At 40.2% G+C, this 20,029-nt stretch overlaps 1 protein-coding gene across 3 annotated transcripts in view; it reads right to left on the bottom strand.

Moving 5' to 3' along the window:
* Positions 1-20,029, bottom strand: part of EVA1A (eva-1 homolog A, regulator of programmed cell death) — a 155,648-nt gene that overhangs the window by 69,749 nt on the left and 65,870 nt on the right. The window contains exons 1-3 of one of the 3 annotated variants that reach the window (XM_031008369.3): positions 7,456-7,686; positions 5,350-5,464; positions 4,568-4,628 (exon numbers count right to left, since the gene is read on the bottom strand). The exons of 1 other annotated variant lie outside the window; for it this stretch is intronic. The gene's annotated coding sequence lies outside the window, so the exon portion shown is untranslated. Of the gene's footprint in view, positions 1-4,567; positions 4,629-5,349; positions 5,465-7,455; positions 7,687-20,029 lie in introns of those variants that run through there. One more of the 3 variants, XM_055378155.2, reaches the window with a different exon arrangement.

Here is a 20,029-nt window from a genome sequence, read left to right as displayed (position 1 = left end):
TCTAGAGACTGGCAGTACTAACACCACATGGAAGCTTTATGGAAATGAAAACCCTCGGGCCGCACTTGAACCACTGGATTAGTATCTGCAGCTTAACAAGATCCCTAGATGATTCAAATGTGCATTAGAATTTGGAAGCACTGGCCGCTAGACCACTGACTGTATATTATGCTGTATATTGGACTGATTGTATATTAGACTATGGAGCCCTGGGTGTCTATTAGAAACACCTGGGGAGCTTTAAAAACCAATAGGAGGCCCCAGCTCCACCCTCACAAATATTTCTGTAATTGTCTGGGGTGGAGCTCCCACATCAGTTTTTTTTTCAGATGCTCTCAAGATGATCTCATACAGCCAGAGATGAGAGCCACTGTTTCAGACTTACTCAAGAGCTACTTCATTTTACCTTGAAATGTTGCTCTTCAAAAGGAAAACAACACCTATCTGTAGATGAAAACGTAAAGACAGGTTATCCCACTCTCATGCAGAGGCAACTGGTCTGGTAGAAAGGGCCCTTGTTTCCTAAACTAATCAGGGAACAAGGTTCTAGCCTCAGCACTAAATTACTCTCTGAACTTCAGAAAGTACTCTCCTCTCCGACCTCTGTTTCCTTATCTGTAAAAAGAATACATACTTGCCTGACTCCAAATTCCACACTCTGGCATGCGAGGGCCATCATCAGAGCTCCCCCTAACTCTCCAGCTTTCCAGCAGGCATATGGAGAGGCTGTGATGAGAAGCGGGGTTTCCTGATGTAATACTACGTGTGTTAGCCAAGGGCACAGCCCTGTACGAATATCAGAGATCAGAGGTTTGTGTGCCGAGTACAGGAGCACACATACAATCAGTGCTCAGTAAATGTGTGTTGAATGAACTAATTAGTAAAGAAATAAATAGATAGGGCACAGGTGCCAATAGGTGAGCACAGACTTTCTATAGATGGGCCCTAATCTTGAGCCTACTTATTTGCCCCCCAGGCTGGAGAAAGGACACCTGGAAGCACTCTGACCCAATCTACCTTTGGATTTAAAAATACTACCACTACTAAGAACTGCTAATATGTGTTGGTACTTAGTACGTGCCAGTCACTGGGCTGTGTCTCACTTATAAACATTGCCTCATTTTATTAAAATGAAGCAGATACTGTTGAACCCCCTACACTTCAACAGATTTCAGGAATCACAGGTATGGAGAGACTAGAGCTGCCATCTAGATTATCTTCTGCCTCTGGTTGTGCAGCAGGACAGAAGTGCATCCGTTGCTAGCCTGAGAGCCCCTCTTGGGGTTCCTACGGGTCATTCTCCAGAACATGCATCCCTGCATGAAGGCCAACATTGAGATAAATGACTACTTAAGGATCCTACAGAGGTAGATTCTACCAGGAGCTATGTCAGAGGACCTATGGGTTATGGCTGCACCTTGGAAAGGAACCCCTCAAAGCTACTAACTTCATGCTTGCATGCACACGTGTGTTCGTGTGTGTGTATGCTTTTAATGAGAGCCTCATGGATACTGAACTCTATGCCAATCCTTTCCACATACATTTCTTTTAATCAACACAGCATCTCGATTGGCTAAGTATTCTTGTTCTGTTATTTTATAAATAAGAAAACTGGAACAACATGAAGATCTGTTCGTCTCTGTAGCCCGTTTCTTAAGTATACATTCTATTGCATTGTTGTTCCTGTCCACCACCTCTGCCCACCCCCATTCTATGGAGGCAAGAATCTTCACTTCAAGTCCCATTCGCTTGTTATGGTTACAAGTCATCAAAACTCTCTGTGCCTCATTTTCCTACCCACAAAATAAGTTGTCTTTGATTGCTCTTTTTTGAAGGTACCGTGTGTGGCTTGACACTCTAGGCTGAGAGGAGATGAGGAGAGATAACCCATAGACTGTTAAGAGAAACTGAACACTGGGGTGATTTATTCCAAGATGAGAGGGCCCATTGCTTCATTAATGGCAAAATTATTATAAAAGAGGGAAATAGCTATTTTCCATTTCTAGGGAGACATATTTATGGAACAGTGCCAAATATCAATTAAGACCTTAGGTCAGATGTGAGAAAGGGGCATTAAGCCTCTGCTAGACTAGGGCAAATTCTCAATGGCTACCTTTTGAAGCTCCCTATCCTGGTCTCATAGGGTCTGCTGGATAGACCTTCAGGGTGGAGGTGGTCAGGGAACACAGGAGAGGTTGGAACGCACAGGCTGATACAGGAAGGGCAGAGGAGTAGGGAGTCCATGTGCACAGGCACAGTGTACAGCTCCAGTTCTAACCAGAGATGAAGAATCAGAGGAAGAAAAGGGTTCATCCCAGGAAACCAGGATCTGCAGCTCAGGATCTCAAGTAACCACTTCATGCCCGGTTCTCGGCCCAAGGCTGATAGCTGGGGCTCTCAGTGTGAGCAGCCTTGCAGATGTGGGCAGGTAATGCCAGCAGAGTGCACAGGGCTCCCATGGCGCTGGTGGTCAGAGCAGGGAACCACAATCCCCCTACACTGATGTTGTGGCCAACAGCACATCCAGTTCATGGAAAAAGTCTAGAAGCCAGGGCCCCTTCAGCTAATACAAAGAAGATGTGATAGTTTTAATGCTCAGTGAGTGGAGGCTGTGGCATTCCCTCAGTGGCACAAATGTCGTGATGACAAGATTTGATAGGAGGATCGTGTTCCACCCATGTCACCACTGAGCACCACCAATCAGCTACTGTTAGACAAGACTTTAGCCACATTCCTATTGCTTCTGCTTCCAAAACTCCATCTGCATTTGCATAGCAGTAATTTGATGATTTTACACAAAGCTCATTGTGGCAAATATTTACTAGTTTTTGCTTCAAACAGAAATACAACCTCAGACTTTGATTACCCCCATTTTACTGACGAACAAACTAAGGCACAACACCCAAAGGCAGCCAAAAACAAAAACAAACTGAGTCACCAGCTGAGCGAAGGTGAAACCCTTAGACTCCTATGGTTTACCCAAAAATGATGAGCTGCCAAAGGCACCACAAGATGCTTGCAGTGAGAATATGTCCCGATATGTCCTCACCCAAAATCATCTGGCACTATGTAACCCGTGTGTCTATCAATGCAGTTCAGCTTAACTGTCATTTCCTGGAGACTGCTTGCCCTTCACAGAGAACTGTCCTAGACACCATAGGCAACCTTGCTGCACGATACACTCAGCTCTCAGCTGGGGCATGTTCTGAAATCACAAGCTGGGCTCCAGATCAGACCAATTGAATCAGAATCTCTAGGAGTAGGGCTTTTTTTTTTAACCTTTCCAGATAATTACAATGTGCTGTTAGGATTGAAAGCCACTTCTGTAGGAAATGCAGAGACAAATTCCAAACAGTAAGGAGCTCAGTCTAGTAATAGATGGTCTTCAAACGTCACCAGGAAAAGGAGAACATCAAAACTGCTCTCCTGTGTGTGGAGTATTAAGACAATGTCAAACAGACAAAAATCCCTGGACTTTTCTCTGCCGTAAGTGACTGAAATCATCCTCATGTGGTAGGATGTGGGGATTTTCCTACCCCACAAGGTAGGAAATCTGGTTTTGTCCCAAGAAAGTACAAATGATTGAAACCAGAATCCTTGCCTGCTTCCACTATGGCACTGCTATTTACAAGAAACCTTCAAACTTCCAGCTCTTATTAATTCCAGAAGTAGTAAATGATCTCCAGGAGTGATGGAGCAAGGCAGGCATGTAAAGCGAATAATGAAAGACAAAGGAAATTGCCTCATGGCCTGATGAGAGGCTAATGGATGTGCAGACAGAGACACCAATGTGTCACCATTAATGATGTCACTTTAGGAAAATCAGGAGGCCGAAAATTTTTTTTCATGCTTTGCCCTACAGTTATTTCCTATCTATTCATCTTAACAAAAGTGAACTTGAAAAGAAAATGTATACTTGTTTAAAATGTTAGTTTGGAGAAATGAGGACAACCTTTCTCTTTTTCTCTCTCTCTCTTTCTCTCTCTATCTCTTTCTCCTGTTATCTCACTTTTGCTATTACATTTCCTGGCAAAGTAATGGGACTTCTGTTAAGGTCCACGGATAGTCATTAACCAAGTGGCATTTACATTCATTCATTCCACGACAGCCTGCTGAAATGAAACTAGTCATTTGATAGTATTAGCTACTAACATCGCCTAGACACCAAAGGTCAAAGAATGCAGTATGCCTTATTTATAGTCCAACCTTTTGCCAAATTTTTATAAGGTCTAATGGATGCATTTAATTGCCAAATAAATCAATGTTGACAGTTATACCCCCTCTGCAGTCCTAGATTCCAGATGTAGACAACCAAATTATAAAAACCCACATTCTCCAGGCCTTGTCTTTTTTTTCAGAAAGCAAAATTTTACCTGTACAAAGGAATATGAGAGGATGCCAGGAGCACACGTCAGTCGTTCAAAAGAACTTTTCATGGAACTAAGACCTCCAGGGAATATAAGCCACACAGCTAAGTTTCCACATGTTCTCATCACTTCTCTCACCTTTTTAAATGTAATGTGCCCGAAAAGGATGAAATATTGAGTAAAAAACATCAATTACGTACCTCTTTATCTGTTCTGTTGTGGAGTGGGGGTTTATCTTGTTGAATTATTTCCTCACAGGCCCTAGTCAGAAGAATAGAGATTTAAATACTCCTGGATCAAACACTTTGTCTTGCTTGGGGCAATAGAGTAGAAATCAAAATATTTCTCTAGCCAGTTGCTGCTGCCCAATACAACATTTCTTCTGATTAACGATAGGTTTTTAATCAAAACATATTCACCATTTAAACCATAAACATAGCTTAGTATAAAATTTGCTTCTTTATTTTTTTTTCTATTTTCTATAGGGGAATTCTCATGCCCAGGCTGACACCTCTTCTACATTTGTCATCTTGGCTAACAAGGTTAAATAAGCATAAACAGAACTTAAACAAATCATCCATACACAACACTCTCTTTCTAACCAACAGGAAACCACTGTAAAATTGAGAGATTTCAATGATAAAAAATGAGACAATGGAACTATGAAAGATGCCTAGAGAAAATGCTAATAGTTGTTCTTTAAGAAAATTCAAGTTAGATCCCAAGTCACAATATACATAGGCCGCAAAAAGTTGTCAATAAGATAAATATTTTTAAAATAAGATAAATCTATTTTTATATTGAAAATACCATTGACTCTCATTATAAAATTGAGATATCACACTACATTTTAATCTCATGAACTGTTTGAAAAATTACTCTGCATGTCTACAAAACTATACATTTTTAGAGAAAAAGGATACATAAGAGTTTGGAATAAAGTATAAGTTTTGAGTTAAAATAGCTGAACCTCATAGCATACCTGAACTGGACACTGAGCCCTATGTTAGGGTTCCATTATGAGACTGCCTGCAACTCTTCCAAATTCCTCAAAGACTTATTTTCTGTAACTCTGTGAAAGTTGTCAACCTGAGAAACTAAGAGTGATTTGGTTTGAAAGATAAATGGGCAAAACACAGGACAGACAACAAATCATACCGAGCTCTTAATCTCCCTGAAGAGTGTACACTAACCAGAACAGATTATTGAAGGGGTCCCAAATTTCTGAAACCCGCATAGTTCATGCTTTTAATCCATTCTTCGATTCATAGATTTCATGGTTGCAAATTCTAGAACACGGTATCCTTATGCACAGGTATGCTAGATCTAATCAAACCAACTGGATGGCAATGTGTTCATGTCCCCAGTGCCCAAATCAGAGTGATTTCCATTGCTTAAACCAGTGTCTGTGACCAGCAACCAGTCGGTCTCCTGTGTCTGAACACATCTGATGGAGTTTGGGATCTACTGTAGATGTAAATGAAGAATCTAAGATTTTGATCCTAACAGAAGAAGAGCTAATAAATGAAAGGCTGATTCACTTGCTTCATTTTTAGTCCACACTGGGAATCTGTTAAATTAGCAGGTTTGATTAATGTATTAACAATACAATACTCTTGATTTATTTTAAATGGCTTGCTATACTTCCCAGAAGCATAAGGTTTACTTGTAATGAGATGTGCAGGGCAACAGAGCTTCCTACGACTTCAAACTCCCTGGGCACATGGGAAGTTTGGTCTGGGGGGCTTTTCTCTGTGCCAAAGCCCCTGCTTGCCAGGCCTTTCCTCCTCATCCTTATTTCCTCTTTCCTTCTCTTTAGCCTTCCCACTGTCTCCTTCCTCTGCCTTGAACATACATGAAGCTCCCCCATGTTTATGTTAATAATGTATTATTATTTGATAATCAATAATAAATCATTGTTACTAGTCAATAATTATTAAATAATTAAGTAAAATTTAATAATTAAAGGATATTATTTAATATTAAGTAATAATTATTAGATAATAATAAATAAATAATTATTAAATAAACCTTCAAGATTCTGGACCCATTTCTAGATATTGTTCTTTCTTTAATTTTTATTTTATTTTATTATTTTGGGAGTACAGGTGATTTTTGGTTACATAGATAAATTCTTCAGTGGTGATTTCTGAGACGTTAGTGCACCTGTCACCCGGGCAGTATACACTGTACCCAATATGTAGTCTTTTCTCCCTCACCTCCCTTCCAACCTTCCCCCTCAAGTCCCCAAAATTTATTATATTGTTCTATGCCTTTGCATCCTCATAGTTTGGCTCTCGTTCATAAGTGAGAGCATACAATATTTGGTTTTCCATTCCTGAGCTACTTCACTTAGAATAATGGCCTCCAGCTCCATTCACGTTGCTGCAAAAGACATTATTCTCTTCCTCTTTATGGCTGAGTAGTATTCCATGATGTACATACACCACATTTTCTTTATCCTCTGGTTGGTTGATGAGCACTTAAATATGCAAAGATATGGAACTATGCTTTCATATCTTTGCAATTGCAAATTCTGCTGCTATAAACATGTGTTGCATGTGTCTTTTTCACATAATGACTTCTTTTCCTTTGGGTAGATACCCAGTAGTGGGATTGCTGGATTGAATGGTAGTTCTACTTTTAGAACTTTAAAGAATCTCCGTACTGTTTTCCATATTTACTTTCCCATCAGTGGTGTAAAATTGTTACCCTTTCATCACATCCATGCCAACATATATTGTTTTTTGACTTTTTAATTATTTAATTTTAATTTAATAAATATTTTAATAATTTTTAATTATTTCCAGATACTTTTATTTATACTTCATTCTTTTCATAACCAAACTTCTCAAATAAATGGTATTCGCTCGCCTCACTTTCTTAACCCCCTTCAATCCTCAGCTCACGGTAGTCTGGTTTTTGTCCCCAACACGCCACTGAAACTGCCCTCATTAAAGTCCCCCATGGCTGCCTCCTGCTAATGCTCCTCATCTCCCTGCAGTACTTGCTGCTGTAGCCACGTCCTTCTTCACACCCCCTCCTCCTTTCGTTTCTGTGCTTCTCCATTTCCTAGATCCCCTCCTACCTTTGTGATCATTCCTCCTCTGTGACCTTCTTTAACTGGGTTTGCTTGGTAACAGACACATCTGTTCGCATCACTAAAATGCTTCAGGGGTTGCCCACCTCTTACAAAATAAAATCACGTCTCCATAGCATGGGCTGCAACATCGTTCAGGGTCAGCCGCTACATATCTCTCCCAACCATTCAGTACCAACCCATCTTCTGCTTCAGCCATGTCAACTTTTTTGCAGTTTCACAAACAGGTTATGCTATTTCACGCTCCTGTACCTTTGTACAGAATGTTCTTGACTCCACCCCCATCCTCCACTAAGGAATTCCAGCTCATCTTTTAAGACTGAGGACAAAGGTGAGCAATTCTGGGAAGCTTTGTCTGCCCCCAAACAGAGGCAGCAACCCCACCTGAGTCCTGGGCATCTGTGACACATTTTCACTGTAGAGCTCTGCACCCTGTTACGTCTCCCAGATCCGAGTCCTGTGAGGTCAATAGGTTCTTGTTCATCTCTCTGTCTCAAGTTTGCACACTCCACCTACCACATGATTAGGGTGCAAGAAATGCATGCTTCTTTTACTTCTCTAATTTAATATAATTTGCCCTGAGCTTTCTATTCATTTCATAGAAAATTTTAATTTCAGTTATTACTGGGGCATGTCCCCCCCAGAGTCAGATGGAAGTCCAGGGTCAGGTAGAGGTGCATGACGCGGAGCATGCAAAGAGACTTTGTCTACCTGGTCACCACATCCAGGCTTGTTTTCCAAAACAGCATGGAGCCCTGAGGCAAGTTCTTCTAAGGCTTGGGCCTGGGGATTCTTTTCACAGAGGTTCTCAAGGTCACAGACCTTAATGTTTAGTTATTTCTACCCCAGTGCCACTTTCAGCCCCTCAGCTGCCCTCATTGTTGGTGCTGTTGGAAAGCAAGGTCCAGATGATCATACTTCAAGGGCACCCCAGTGACTCTGTTCTTTCTCTCATTTTCAGAGACTCCCTCAGTCTCCAGTCAGGGTGCACACACACCTTCAGAAATACAAAGCTCCCACTCCTGCCCATCACAGAGCAGCATGATTCTCCTCAAGGTGCATAGGGAGCTAAAACAAAAACAGAAATAGGGATGTCTCCTACTGGAAAATCTGTTTTCAGCCCCGCAACGAAACAGCTCTCAAAGACAAGGGCATGACAGGGTCTTGCTACCTTTGTGAGGCAAAGAGTACCCTCAGTGAAGAAACCAAGACATAGGTAAATATCTCGATAAATTACTGTGCCATAAAACCACCCATGAATTTCTTTAATTAGTTAATTAAAAGCAGAAATGGCCATGAAAAACACAAATGGAATTGCTCTCCCAAAGAAAGACACCTCTACCTGGCAGCCCTCGCCACTCAGCCTAATCCTTCTTCTCGTTCCTTCCCTAAGGAGGAAGCCCCAAAAGGCCTGGGATTCCCTGTCTGTGGCCCAGGAACACTACTCACATGGCCAAGTTTATTTGAGCTGCTGACTTGAGCTGCTGACTTGGGCTGCTGACGCAGGGTATTTGCAGCAGCTGCACTAACCCACTTTTTCTCATGGATGATTTTAATCTCTTTAATTTTTGCCCAGCCTGTGAGAAAACTGAAAGCGTGGTTGGGAGGGGGCGGGAGATAGAAGTTACAGGTCATGAGCTGAGTGGCAGCTAAATCCTGTGGGAGGAAGCAAATGCAAGTGTAATCCTTTCAGGAAAACAAGTATTACTGGAGAGGAGAAAGCTGCCAATGTAACTTTGTTCCAAGAATAAATAGCACATTTTCCCTCAGTGTTTGCTTTTCTCTCTTTGATCCCCTTGAAGCCCTCTGGAAATGCCTGGCCAGCAATTTTTCTCCCCTCTGAGGCTGGGGAGAAGGAGCCACAAGCACTCACTTGAGATTCCTCAAATGAAGGCATACAGAGGGGCTCCCAGGCAATGCTGGAGCCATGAGGCCTGTGGAAGCCCTGGATCCAGACGTCGGTGTGAAGTTTAATTACCACAAATATGCCACGGTGTTTGCAAACATGCAGTCATCATGCCCAGAAACAGTTAAAAAGGGAATAATAATAGATAGGGTATACATGACTAAAGCCACTGGGAGCCATGGGAGTTTGAAAATGGGAAAGGAAATGCAAAGCTCAAGTGGGTTAATGTTTAGCTTTGGTCCCAAGCAAAATAAATGCCTGCACACAGTGAGGCTGACAAGAGCACGCCCTCACCACGGGGAGTTTATGGCTCAAGTGCTCTAGAAACCACAGTCCTTAGTTACTCACATAGTTTCCCCTTCTTTTCCCAGATAGTTTTATTCCAAGGGAGTTGCAGGCAGAGCAATGCCAATGAAAGATGAAAGCCGTGCCATCAGATAGACTTGCATTCAGTCTTGGTTCTCCCACTTCCCACTTACTAGTTGTACTAAGCATGACAAGTTAAGTACTCAGCGTCCTCTTCTGTCACATGGGAATAATAATACTTCTCTTACAGGATGATCATGAAGAATATATGAGATGATGGATGTAAACATTTAGGATCATGCTTGACTCTGAGTGTTCAAATATCAATTCCCTTCCACCACTGCCTCCCCATAGCATCATTCAAATCAGAAAACACTTACTAAGCACTGATTCATGGAAAGACTGACTTATAGCAGGCTTATGCAGGAAGCCAAGTATTAAACCCACTCAATAAGAAATGACATTCGAAATGAAGATTCAAGCCTGAAAAGTGCCAAATAACAGGCAAATGTGACGTCATAAAACTGCACATGAGACCCTGATCAATGGCCAGTCCTGACAGTCTGTCTTAGGAATCCCCCAGAGAATTGAGATAGCTAAGTAAAGCTTTGTGGAGAGGGCTGGGCTTGCTCTGGACAGAGCAGCAAGGAACAGCTAGGAAAAGGCAATACACTTACTTGACTTAAGTAGGTACACCTTAAGGGATTTTGGGGAGATATCTGGAAAGGAAATTGGGAAGTTTGGTGAGTTAAAGATGATGAAAAATTCTCCATCACTCTGCCCATTGACAGATAGAGTCTATGTCTCTTCTTGATTCTGGGCAGATTCAGTGGCTGCTTAACAAATAGTACCTGGCAGGAATGATGCTGTGCCAGTTTCAGACCTAGCCTTGGAGAGAATCAGTAGCTTTTGCTTCCTGCTTCTGGCTACTTCTGCTCTGTAGACACTGCCTCTTAGAACCTAGCCACCATGCTGTGAAAAACCCAAGCCAAATGGAAAAGCCATGTGTGACTCTTCAATCAAAAGCCCAGCTGAGCTCCCAGCCAACAGACAGTAATAAGAACAATCACGTGAGTGATCCATGTTGTATATTCCAACCCAATCAAGCCCCCAGATGACTGAAGTCCCATTTGGAGCAGAAGAACCACCCAACTGATCCTAGTAAACCCACAGAATTTTGAGAGATAATAAAATGTCACCTGCTGTTAGACACAAATTTGGCGGTGGTATATTATACAACACTAGATAACTGACACATGAAGGGATTCGTGGGAGGCATTGAACATCAAACACCATAGTCTAAATTCATCACCATCATCATAGAAACTATTAGCAAATGATCACTAAATGCCAGACACTATGAGGTAAGTTTTTATAACTTTTAAAATTTAACCTGCTTATAAACCAGGTAAGTAGGTACTATTATTCATACTTAATAGTCAAGTAAACTAAAATTTAGAAAGGTTTAGAAATTTGCTGAAGATTTTACAGCCAGAAAATAGTAAAGATGGAATTCAAGCCAGTTATATTCTGAACACTCTCAAATCTGCCATCTTGTTTCTACAAGGTGAATAAGCAATGGGTGTACTGATAATCTTGACAGATACAAACAACTCTCCAGCTGCAAATTGTCAACCAGTTTGAAAAACCACAAGCTGCCTGGGCTTGTCAAATAATTCCATGCAAAACAATGGCAATAGGTTTAACTCTCATTGTTCAGTGACTATATAGGTATATAAGACAATTTGGGGTGAATAAAAATGATGAGTTTATTGAGGAAAATAGAAGCCACTTGTATTAGTTACCTATTTCTGTATAATTACCCCCACAAAAACAGAAACAGTAGCTTATAAAAACAATGATCACTCATTATGTCTCATGGTTTTGATGGATCAGGAATTTAGGAGTGGCTCAACTATGAAGTTCTTAGCTTGGGGTCTCTCAGGAAGTTGTAGTCAGTTGTTGGCTGGGGTTTAAGTCATCTGATGACTTGCCTGGAACTGGTCCACTCCAAGGCAGCTCACGCCTTCATCTGGCAAGTTGGTGCCTGTTGTTGGTGGGAGGCCCCAGTTCTTCATCAGGTGGGCCTCTCCAGAGGGTTATTTGAGTGTCTTCATGGCTTGACAACTGGCTTCCCCCAGAGCAAGTTTTCCAAAAGGCAGAAGCCACAGTGCCTTTTAGAATGTAACCTCAGAAGTCACACATCAACCCTTCCACCTTATTCTATGGATTACCTAGGGTCATCTCTGATTCAATGTGGGAGGGGACTCCACAAAATCATGAATACAAGGAGAAAGCAATTATTAGGGGCCATCTTAGAGACTGGCAACCATACTTCTCTATCTATTCTAAATACTTTGGCTTTGAAGCTTTAAAGCAGGACATTTGAGGTTTTTATAGGTGTCTGTAGGGCTAAGGAACAAAGGTTAAAGAAGTCATTTGGGATGACCCCAGCCTGCATTACCAACCTAAGAAATTCTGAAGCAATCATTTGAAAGCTGTTTCAAATATCAGAACATTTTAGGAAACTCCTACCATCTATCTCAGCCAGCAGCTCTGAAGTGAGAGATTCTCTAGAGGGCACCGCTGGGCTATCTCAGGTTCCCACAGCACCAAAGAAGGTCATTTACAAGGAAGTATCCTGAATCAGCTGCTAAGAACCTTATATCTGCCTTCTGCCTCTGCCTACAAGTACTTCCAGAGAGTGTGGCCTTTCTCACTTCTCTGCCTTTCCCTCTCAGGCAAATTCCTCCCATTGACTGACATCAACTTAAGATCACAAGAAGCAGAAGATTCCAGGAAATGTCATTCCTGGCCTCTTACTGGTGATGCAGGGAGTCTATGGAAGTAGGTGGTGGTGATGCTAAGCTGAGCACAGGTAATCTCACAGAGACTTGGGGGAGTTTCCAGCCAATGAAGCATGTATGTGCTACGCATTTTGGCTTGAAATTCTCCCTCTGCTCCAAAATAGTAATAAACTGTAAATATATAAATGTATACATGAAAATGGAAAAAAGCATTTCCATGAACAAGACAGTAATGAACAGGAGATGAAGCTATGAAGCTATAGATCCAAAAATCGGAAGATATGCTTAGAATTCTACCCCTTTAAGTGGGTCAAGTCCTGAAGGGTGATGGGATTTAAAAGCACCCTGTGCCTGAGAAATGATCAGAGTGGAGCTCCGTCCTGAAAAGAAGGTTACTAAAAGATGAGGCCACCGGCTAAGGCTATGGCTTGTTCAAATGGCATACTTATGGCCTTATTCCAAGTGATTGTCACTCATCCCTAGTCTGAAAAAGAGAAAGGCCTTATGTGTATCATTTCCTCACTGACATCTACCACTTCCTTATATTAGCTTCATCTTTTTGACCCTCTCCCCAAATTATTTTATTAGACTTATCAACATATTTTACTGACATTTTTGCTCCTTGTTTTTTACATCCCTTTTCTTCCCTGTGAATTTACATCTCCACTTGCTAAGGTACATCTTTTCGTAACTCCTTCAAGGGTTTATAAAAGGTAAATGCTAATAATTTTTATGTTTCTGAAAATATCTTTATTTTTTCCCCTCTTGTAAAATAATTTGGGTATAAGATTCTAGGTTGACAGTGATATTCCTTCTTAACTTTGAAGATGTTGTTCTATATCTCCTGGCATCTGTTGTTACTAATGAAATGTCTTTTGTTAGTCTAATTGTTCTTTCCTTTTTCTCTATTAACTTTTGAGAATTTCTCTTTATCCTTCTTACTCTATTAATATTAATTAATTAATATTTCTGATTGTGAGTTTATTTCATTCTGCCCAGCACCCTGTATGTTCTTATACACATAAAGCTCATGTTTTACTTTAATTCTAACATGTTGTTATGATTTCTTATAGTATCAATTTTCTGCCATGTGTCATTTCTTTTATTTTGTACTTTTTAATTCCCTATTTAATTTGTGTTGAAAACTTTTACTTGCCTTACATGTCACCTTATTCGTTTTTTAAACAACTTTTTAGCTCTCTGTGTGATTCTCTGTGTGATTTAGAGTTCTGTGTGATTCCTAACAAACTATATCCCAGCTGACCAATTATCTCTAAAGAGTTTCCAATCTAGAGTTTATCCCATGTATTGATTTATATTTTAAATTTCGGACGATATATTGACATTTCCAAGACTGATGATTCTGTTTTTTTTTTTTTTCTATGCCGGGATTTTTCATGTCCAGGATTCACATCTAAATTGTTTTTGTTTCACAATTCCTTGTACTTTTTAATAGATATTATTCTGTCCTTTAACTTTTGAGATATTGTACTCATTAATTTAATAGCCTATTTTGTAGCATTTACTATGTGCTAGGCATATTAATTCCTGGTATCAATTCTATAATAGTACTTTTATTATCCACACACTATAGATCAGGAAACTGTACAGAAAAATAATTGAGTAAAAGTCAGTCTTCTAGAAAAAAGATTAAGATAGAGAAGTGTGAATCTGAAGGAGGACATAGAAGCTATTTGACACAATATCATTTTCAAATTAATTTATATATTCTACGCAATTCTGACCAAAACATCAATAGGCATTTTCATTGAAATGAGCAAATTGATTCTAAATTGTTTATAGGGCCAAGATCTAGCCAAGATAATTCTGAAAAAGAAGAGCAGAAACAAAGAACTTTACCTACAAGTGATACAGGCTTACTATGAAGTACAGTAATAAGACAGTAAGCAAGTAAGACAGCAACAGACCAGCAACAGACACATGGCTCAATGGAACAAAATTAAAAACCCAGAAACAACTCCAAGTATAAAAAAGTCTTTGGCATAAAGTAGATGAGGCAGTGTAAATCACTGGGGGAAAGACAGAGTGTTCAATAAGTGGAACTGGGAGAACTTTATTTCCATATGGAAATTTCCATAGCTGGAAAATACCATTAGATCTTCACTTTATACCACTACAAGAATAATTGTACCTATATGACCTTGGAAAGAAGAACTTATAAACAAGATACAAAAAAGCAGAAATTGTAAAGGTTTAATTAATCTGGCTATATTAACACTAAAACTTCAGTACAATAAAGACCACTTTTTTAAAAGTTTGTGTTTTTAAAAAGAGAAATTGACACAATAGAAGACAATTTCAACATATTTAATTACAAAAGTGGAGTAATAAATTAAGTAAACTCTACTTTTTTTTCAGAAAGACTTGCTTCTACAAAATAAGAAAAAGACAAACAATGCAATAAAAAAAGAGGAGCAAGTGTTCCTTATGTTCAAAGAAGAACATAAATGGATGATTAGCATATGAAAATATAAGTAACAGGAAAATGAAATGTAAAACAACACTGAGGTTCCATTTAACATTTCTCAATAGGACAAAAGCTGAAAGCCTGACATATTCCTGTTGGCCAGGATAAAAAACCAAACAAACAAGAATTGTCAAACACTGCAAATAGAAGTATGATTTGGTTCAGTCACCTTGGATACCTGTTTCCTAATAACTGGAACCCAGAATTTGGCAATCCAGTAATTTCAGTTATAGGTTAATACATCAGACAAAGTCCTGTAACTGTACTCTAGAAGACAGAGTAGTATTTATTTCAGCTCTGTTTAGAGTCACAAAATATTTGAAACATCCCAAATGTCCATCAGAAGGAAACCAGATAAGTAAGCAGATAAGTATTGGTGTATTACCTATGACAGAATATCATAATACAATTAAGATGACTGAACTATAATTTGCATATAGCAATGAAAATAAATTCCAACAAAGTACATTGTGTAGAAAAAGTTGCCTAACACTGTGTGCTATATGATACCATTTATGTATATTTTACAAAAAATAATTTTATATTCTTCATGGCTACTATATGTTTTTATATATTTATATAACAAATGCATGATACTGCTGCTACGGGGAAGGTAGAAGCTGAATGAAGTTGGAGATGGGAGCAAAAGAGAATTCAACTTTATTGTAATGTTTTATTTATTTAAAAATAAGAAAATAAGATAAAATGCTGGCATTTATTTATTTTTGGAGTTGATGTTATAGCCTGAATGTTTGTGTTTTCACAGAATTCATATGTTGAAACCTAATCCCTAATGTGAGACTATTTGGAGATAGGGACCTTGGAAGGTAATTAGGTCATGAGGGCAGAACTTTCATGAGTGGGATTAGTATCCTTATAAGAGAAACTCTAGGATAGCCAAAGGTTAGTTAATGGAAACAAAAGTACAGCTAGATACAAAGAATAAGTTTTAGTGTTCTATAGCACTATAGGGTGATTAAAATTCACAATTGTAACTCCTATTCAGAGAGTTAGAAGAGAGGATTTTGAATTTTCCCAATACAAAGAAATAAACATTTGAAGTGATGGATTTGTTAATTACCCTGATTTATCAATACATGTTGTGTATTAAAATATCATACCATATCTCATAAATATGCACAATTAATATGTTAATTAAAAATAATAATAGAAGAAAAAAGAGACCACAGACAGCTCCCTTGGTCCTTCTGTCATGTGAGGACACAGTGAAAACTAGAAAATGGGCCTTCACCAGGCCTGAATCTACTGGCACCATAATCTTGGCCTTCCCAGCCTCCAGAACAGTGAGAAATAGATTTCTGTTCTTTATAAGCCACCCAGTGTATGGTATTTTGTTATAGCAACCCAAACTAGGATAGTTGAGTATATCGATTTTTATTATTTGTAATTATTTTACAAATAAAATAAGGGAGGGAGGTAGAACAAGATGACCAAATAGAACCCTCCAGTGATCATACCCTCCACAGGAACACCAAATGGAATAGCTATCCACACAAGAGAGTACCTTGGTAAAAAACAGAAATCAGGCTAGCAATCACAGTACTTAGTTTTAAAATCAAGTAAGCTGAGCAGCACTGAAGAGGGCAGGAAAGACAATCTTGAATTGCCAACCCCATTCCCCAGCAGCGGCTGCATGGTGCAGAGAGAGTATCTATGTGCTTGGGGGAGAGAAAGTGCAGTGATTGTGGGACTTTGCATTGGAACTCAGTGCTGACTTGTCACAGCAGAAAACAACACAGGCCAGAATTCAGCTAGAATCCATGGAGGCAGCATTTAGACCAAGCCTAGCCAGAGGGAAGTTGTCCATTCCAGCAGTTGGAGCCTGAGTCCTACACCACAGGTTAAAGCACTCTGGGGTTCTAAATAAACCTGAAAGGGAGTCTAGGCCACAGGGACTGTAATTGCTGGGCTGTGCTGGGCCCAGAGCCAGTGGATGTGAGATGCATGTAACCTAGTCAGACACTAGCCTGAGTAGCCAAGGGAGTGCTTGTGTCACCTCTCCCTCAACCCCTAGAAGCACAGCTCACAGCTCCAGGAGAGACTCCTCCTTTCCACTAGAGGAGAGGAGAGGGGATAGTAAAGAGACTTTGTCTTGCAACTTGGATTCCAGCTCAGCCACAGTAGAATAGGATATCAGGCAGAGTCCTGAGGTTCCTCATTCAAGTCCAAGCTCCTGGACATTTCTGGACTCACCCTTGGCCACAAAGGAACCTGCTGCCTTGAAGAGAAGGACCCAGTCCTGACAGGGTTCATCAACTCCTGACTAAAGAGCCCTTGGGTCTTCAGTAAACATCAGTGGCACCTAGGTAGTACTCACTGCAGGCCATAGGTAAGATTCAGAGATGTGCTGGCTTCAGGAGTGACCCAGAACATTCCCAGCTGTGGTGGCTAAGGGGAGAGGCTCCTCCTTAAGGAAAAAAGAGGGAAGAGTAAAGGGAACTTTGTCTTGAAGCTTGGGCACCAGTAGAGCCAAAGTGGTGTAGAGCACCATGCATACTCCTGGAGTCCCCAGTTTCAGACCTTGGCTCCTGGATACCATTTCTGGACCCACCCTGAGCCACAGAGGAGCCTCCTGCTCTGAGGGGAGAGACCCAGGCTGGCAGCATTTACCACAAGCTGACTGAAGAGCCCTTGGGCCTTCAGTGAACGTTGGCAGTAGTCTGGCAGTACTCATGGTGGGCCTGGAACACCAGTGGCCATGGCGAAAGATGCCTCCTACATAGGAAAATGATATGGAAGAGGAGGAAGGACTTTGTTTTGTGGCTTGGGTATCAGCTCAGCCACAGCAGAATAGAGAACTGAGTAGGTTACTACAGTTCCCAACTCTAGGCCTGGTTTCTGGATTTCTGGACCTGCCCTGGGACAGGGGGGATCTCACTGCCTTGAAGAGGAGGACATAAGCCTGGCTGGGTTTACTACCTTATGACTGAAGAGCCCTTGGGCCTCAAGAGAACATCAGTGATAGCTAGGCAGTTGTCACCACAGGCCTTGGGCAAGACCCAGTGTTGTAATGGCTTCAGATAGGACCTAGCACACTCCCAGTGGTGGTGGCTATAGGAGTGCTTGTGTCACCCCTCCCCAAGCTCCTGGCAGCTCATCATAGAGGCAGAGACTGTTTGGGAGAAAGTAAGAGAAGTAAATAAGAGTCTCTGTCTGGTAATCCAGGGAGTTCTCACAGATCTTACCCAAGACCACCAAAGTGGTACCTCTATGAATCTGTAAGAGTCAAAGCATTACTGGACTTGGGGTGCTCCCCGATGCAGATATAGCTTCAGTGACCAAAGATTTAGATCACAACACTTTGAATACTTGGAAAGCCTTCACAAAGAGGAAGGGTACAAACAAGCCCAGACTAAAAACTACAATAAATACTTAACCTTGAATGCCCAGACATTGATGACATCCACAGACATCAAGACCATCCAGAAAGACATGACCTCACCAAGCAAATTCAGTGAGGCAACAGTAACCAATCCCAGAGTGAGAGAGATATGTGACTATGTGACCTTTCAGACAGATAATTCAAAATGGTTGTTTCAAGGAAGCTCGATGAAATTCAAGATAACAGACAGAAGAAATGCATAATCCTATCAGATAAATTTAACAAATAAATATTTTTTTAAAAAAGTTAAGCAGAAATTCTAGAGCTGAAAAATTCAATTGACATACTAAAGAATGCCTCACGGCTGGGCGCAGTGGCTCACACCTGTAATCCCAGCATCTTGGGAGGCCAAGGCAGGCGGATCACGAGGTCAGGAGATCGAGACCTTCCTGGCTAATGTGGTGAAACCCTGTCTCTACTAAAAATACAAAAAATTAGCCGGTCGTGGTGGCATGTGCCTGTAGTCCCAGCTACTTGGGAGGCTGAGGCAGGAGAATCGCTTGAACCCAGAAGGCAGAGGTTGCAGTGAGCTGAGATTGCACCGCTGCACTCCAGTCTGTCAACAGAGTGAGATCCTGTCTCAAAAAAAAAAAAAAAAAAAGAATGCATCAGTCTCAACAACAAAATTGATCAAGTTGAAGACAGAATTAGTGAGCTTGAAGACAGGCTAACTGAAAATACCCAGTCAGAGAAAACAAAAGAAAACGAATAAAAAAGAATAAAGCATGCTTACAATATCTAGAAAATAGCCTCTAAGGGGCAAATCTAAGACTTATTGGTCTTAAAGAGGAGGTAAAGAGAGAGATTGGGGTAGAAAGTTTATTCAAAGGGATGATAACAGACAACTTTCCAAACCTAGAGAAAAATATCAGCATTCAAATACAAGAAGGTTATAGAACACCTAACAGACTTAATCCAAATAAGACTACCTCAAAACATTTAATAATCAAACTCCCAAATGTTGAGGATAAATAAAGGATTCTAAAATCAGCAAGCGAAAAGAAACAAACAACATACAGTGGAGCTCCAGTAAGTCTGGCAGTAGACTTTTCAGTGGAAACTTTACAGGCCGGGAGAGAGAATTATGACATATATAAAGTGCTGAAGGGGAAAAAAACCTTTTATCCTAAAATAGTATATCCAGAGAAAATATTTTTCAAATGTGAAGGTGAAATAAAGACTTCCCCAGACAAACAAAAGCTAAGGGATTTCATAAGCATCAGATCTGTCCTACAAGAAGTACTAAAGGGAGTTCTTCAATCAGAAGGAAAAGGACATTAATGAGCAATAAAAAATCATCTGAAGGTATAACACTCACTGGTAATAGTAAGTACACAGACAAACACCAAATATTATAACATTGTAATTGTGATGTGTAAACTACTCATATCTTGAGTAGAAAGACTAAAAGGTTAACTTCAAAAATAATAGCTACAACAACTTTTCAAGTCATAGACAGTATAATATATAAATAGAAACAAAAGGTTTAAAAGTGGGGGGATGAAGTTAATGTGTAGAGTTTTTTTTATTAGCTTTCTCTTTGCTTTTTAGTTTGTATTTCAATCTTTGTTAAATTGTCATCAGTTTAAAATAGTGGGCTATAAAATGTGATTTTCAAGCCCCATGATAACCTGAAATAAAAAAACCTACAA

The sequence above is a fragment of the Gorilla gorilla genome, chromosome 12 (assembly GCF_029281585.2).
Source record: "Gorilla gorilla gorilla isolate KB3781 chromosome 12, NHGRI_mGorGor1-v2.1_pri, whole genome shotgun sequence".
NCBI classification, from domain to species: Eukaryota; Metazoa; Chordata; class Mammalia; order Primates; family Hominidae; genus Gorilla; species Gorilla gorilla.
Note: the sequence above shows the minus strand (reverse complement) of the source record. Positions and strands in the feature narration are given on the sequence as shown.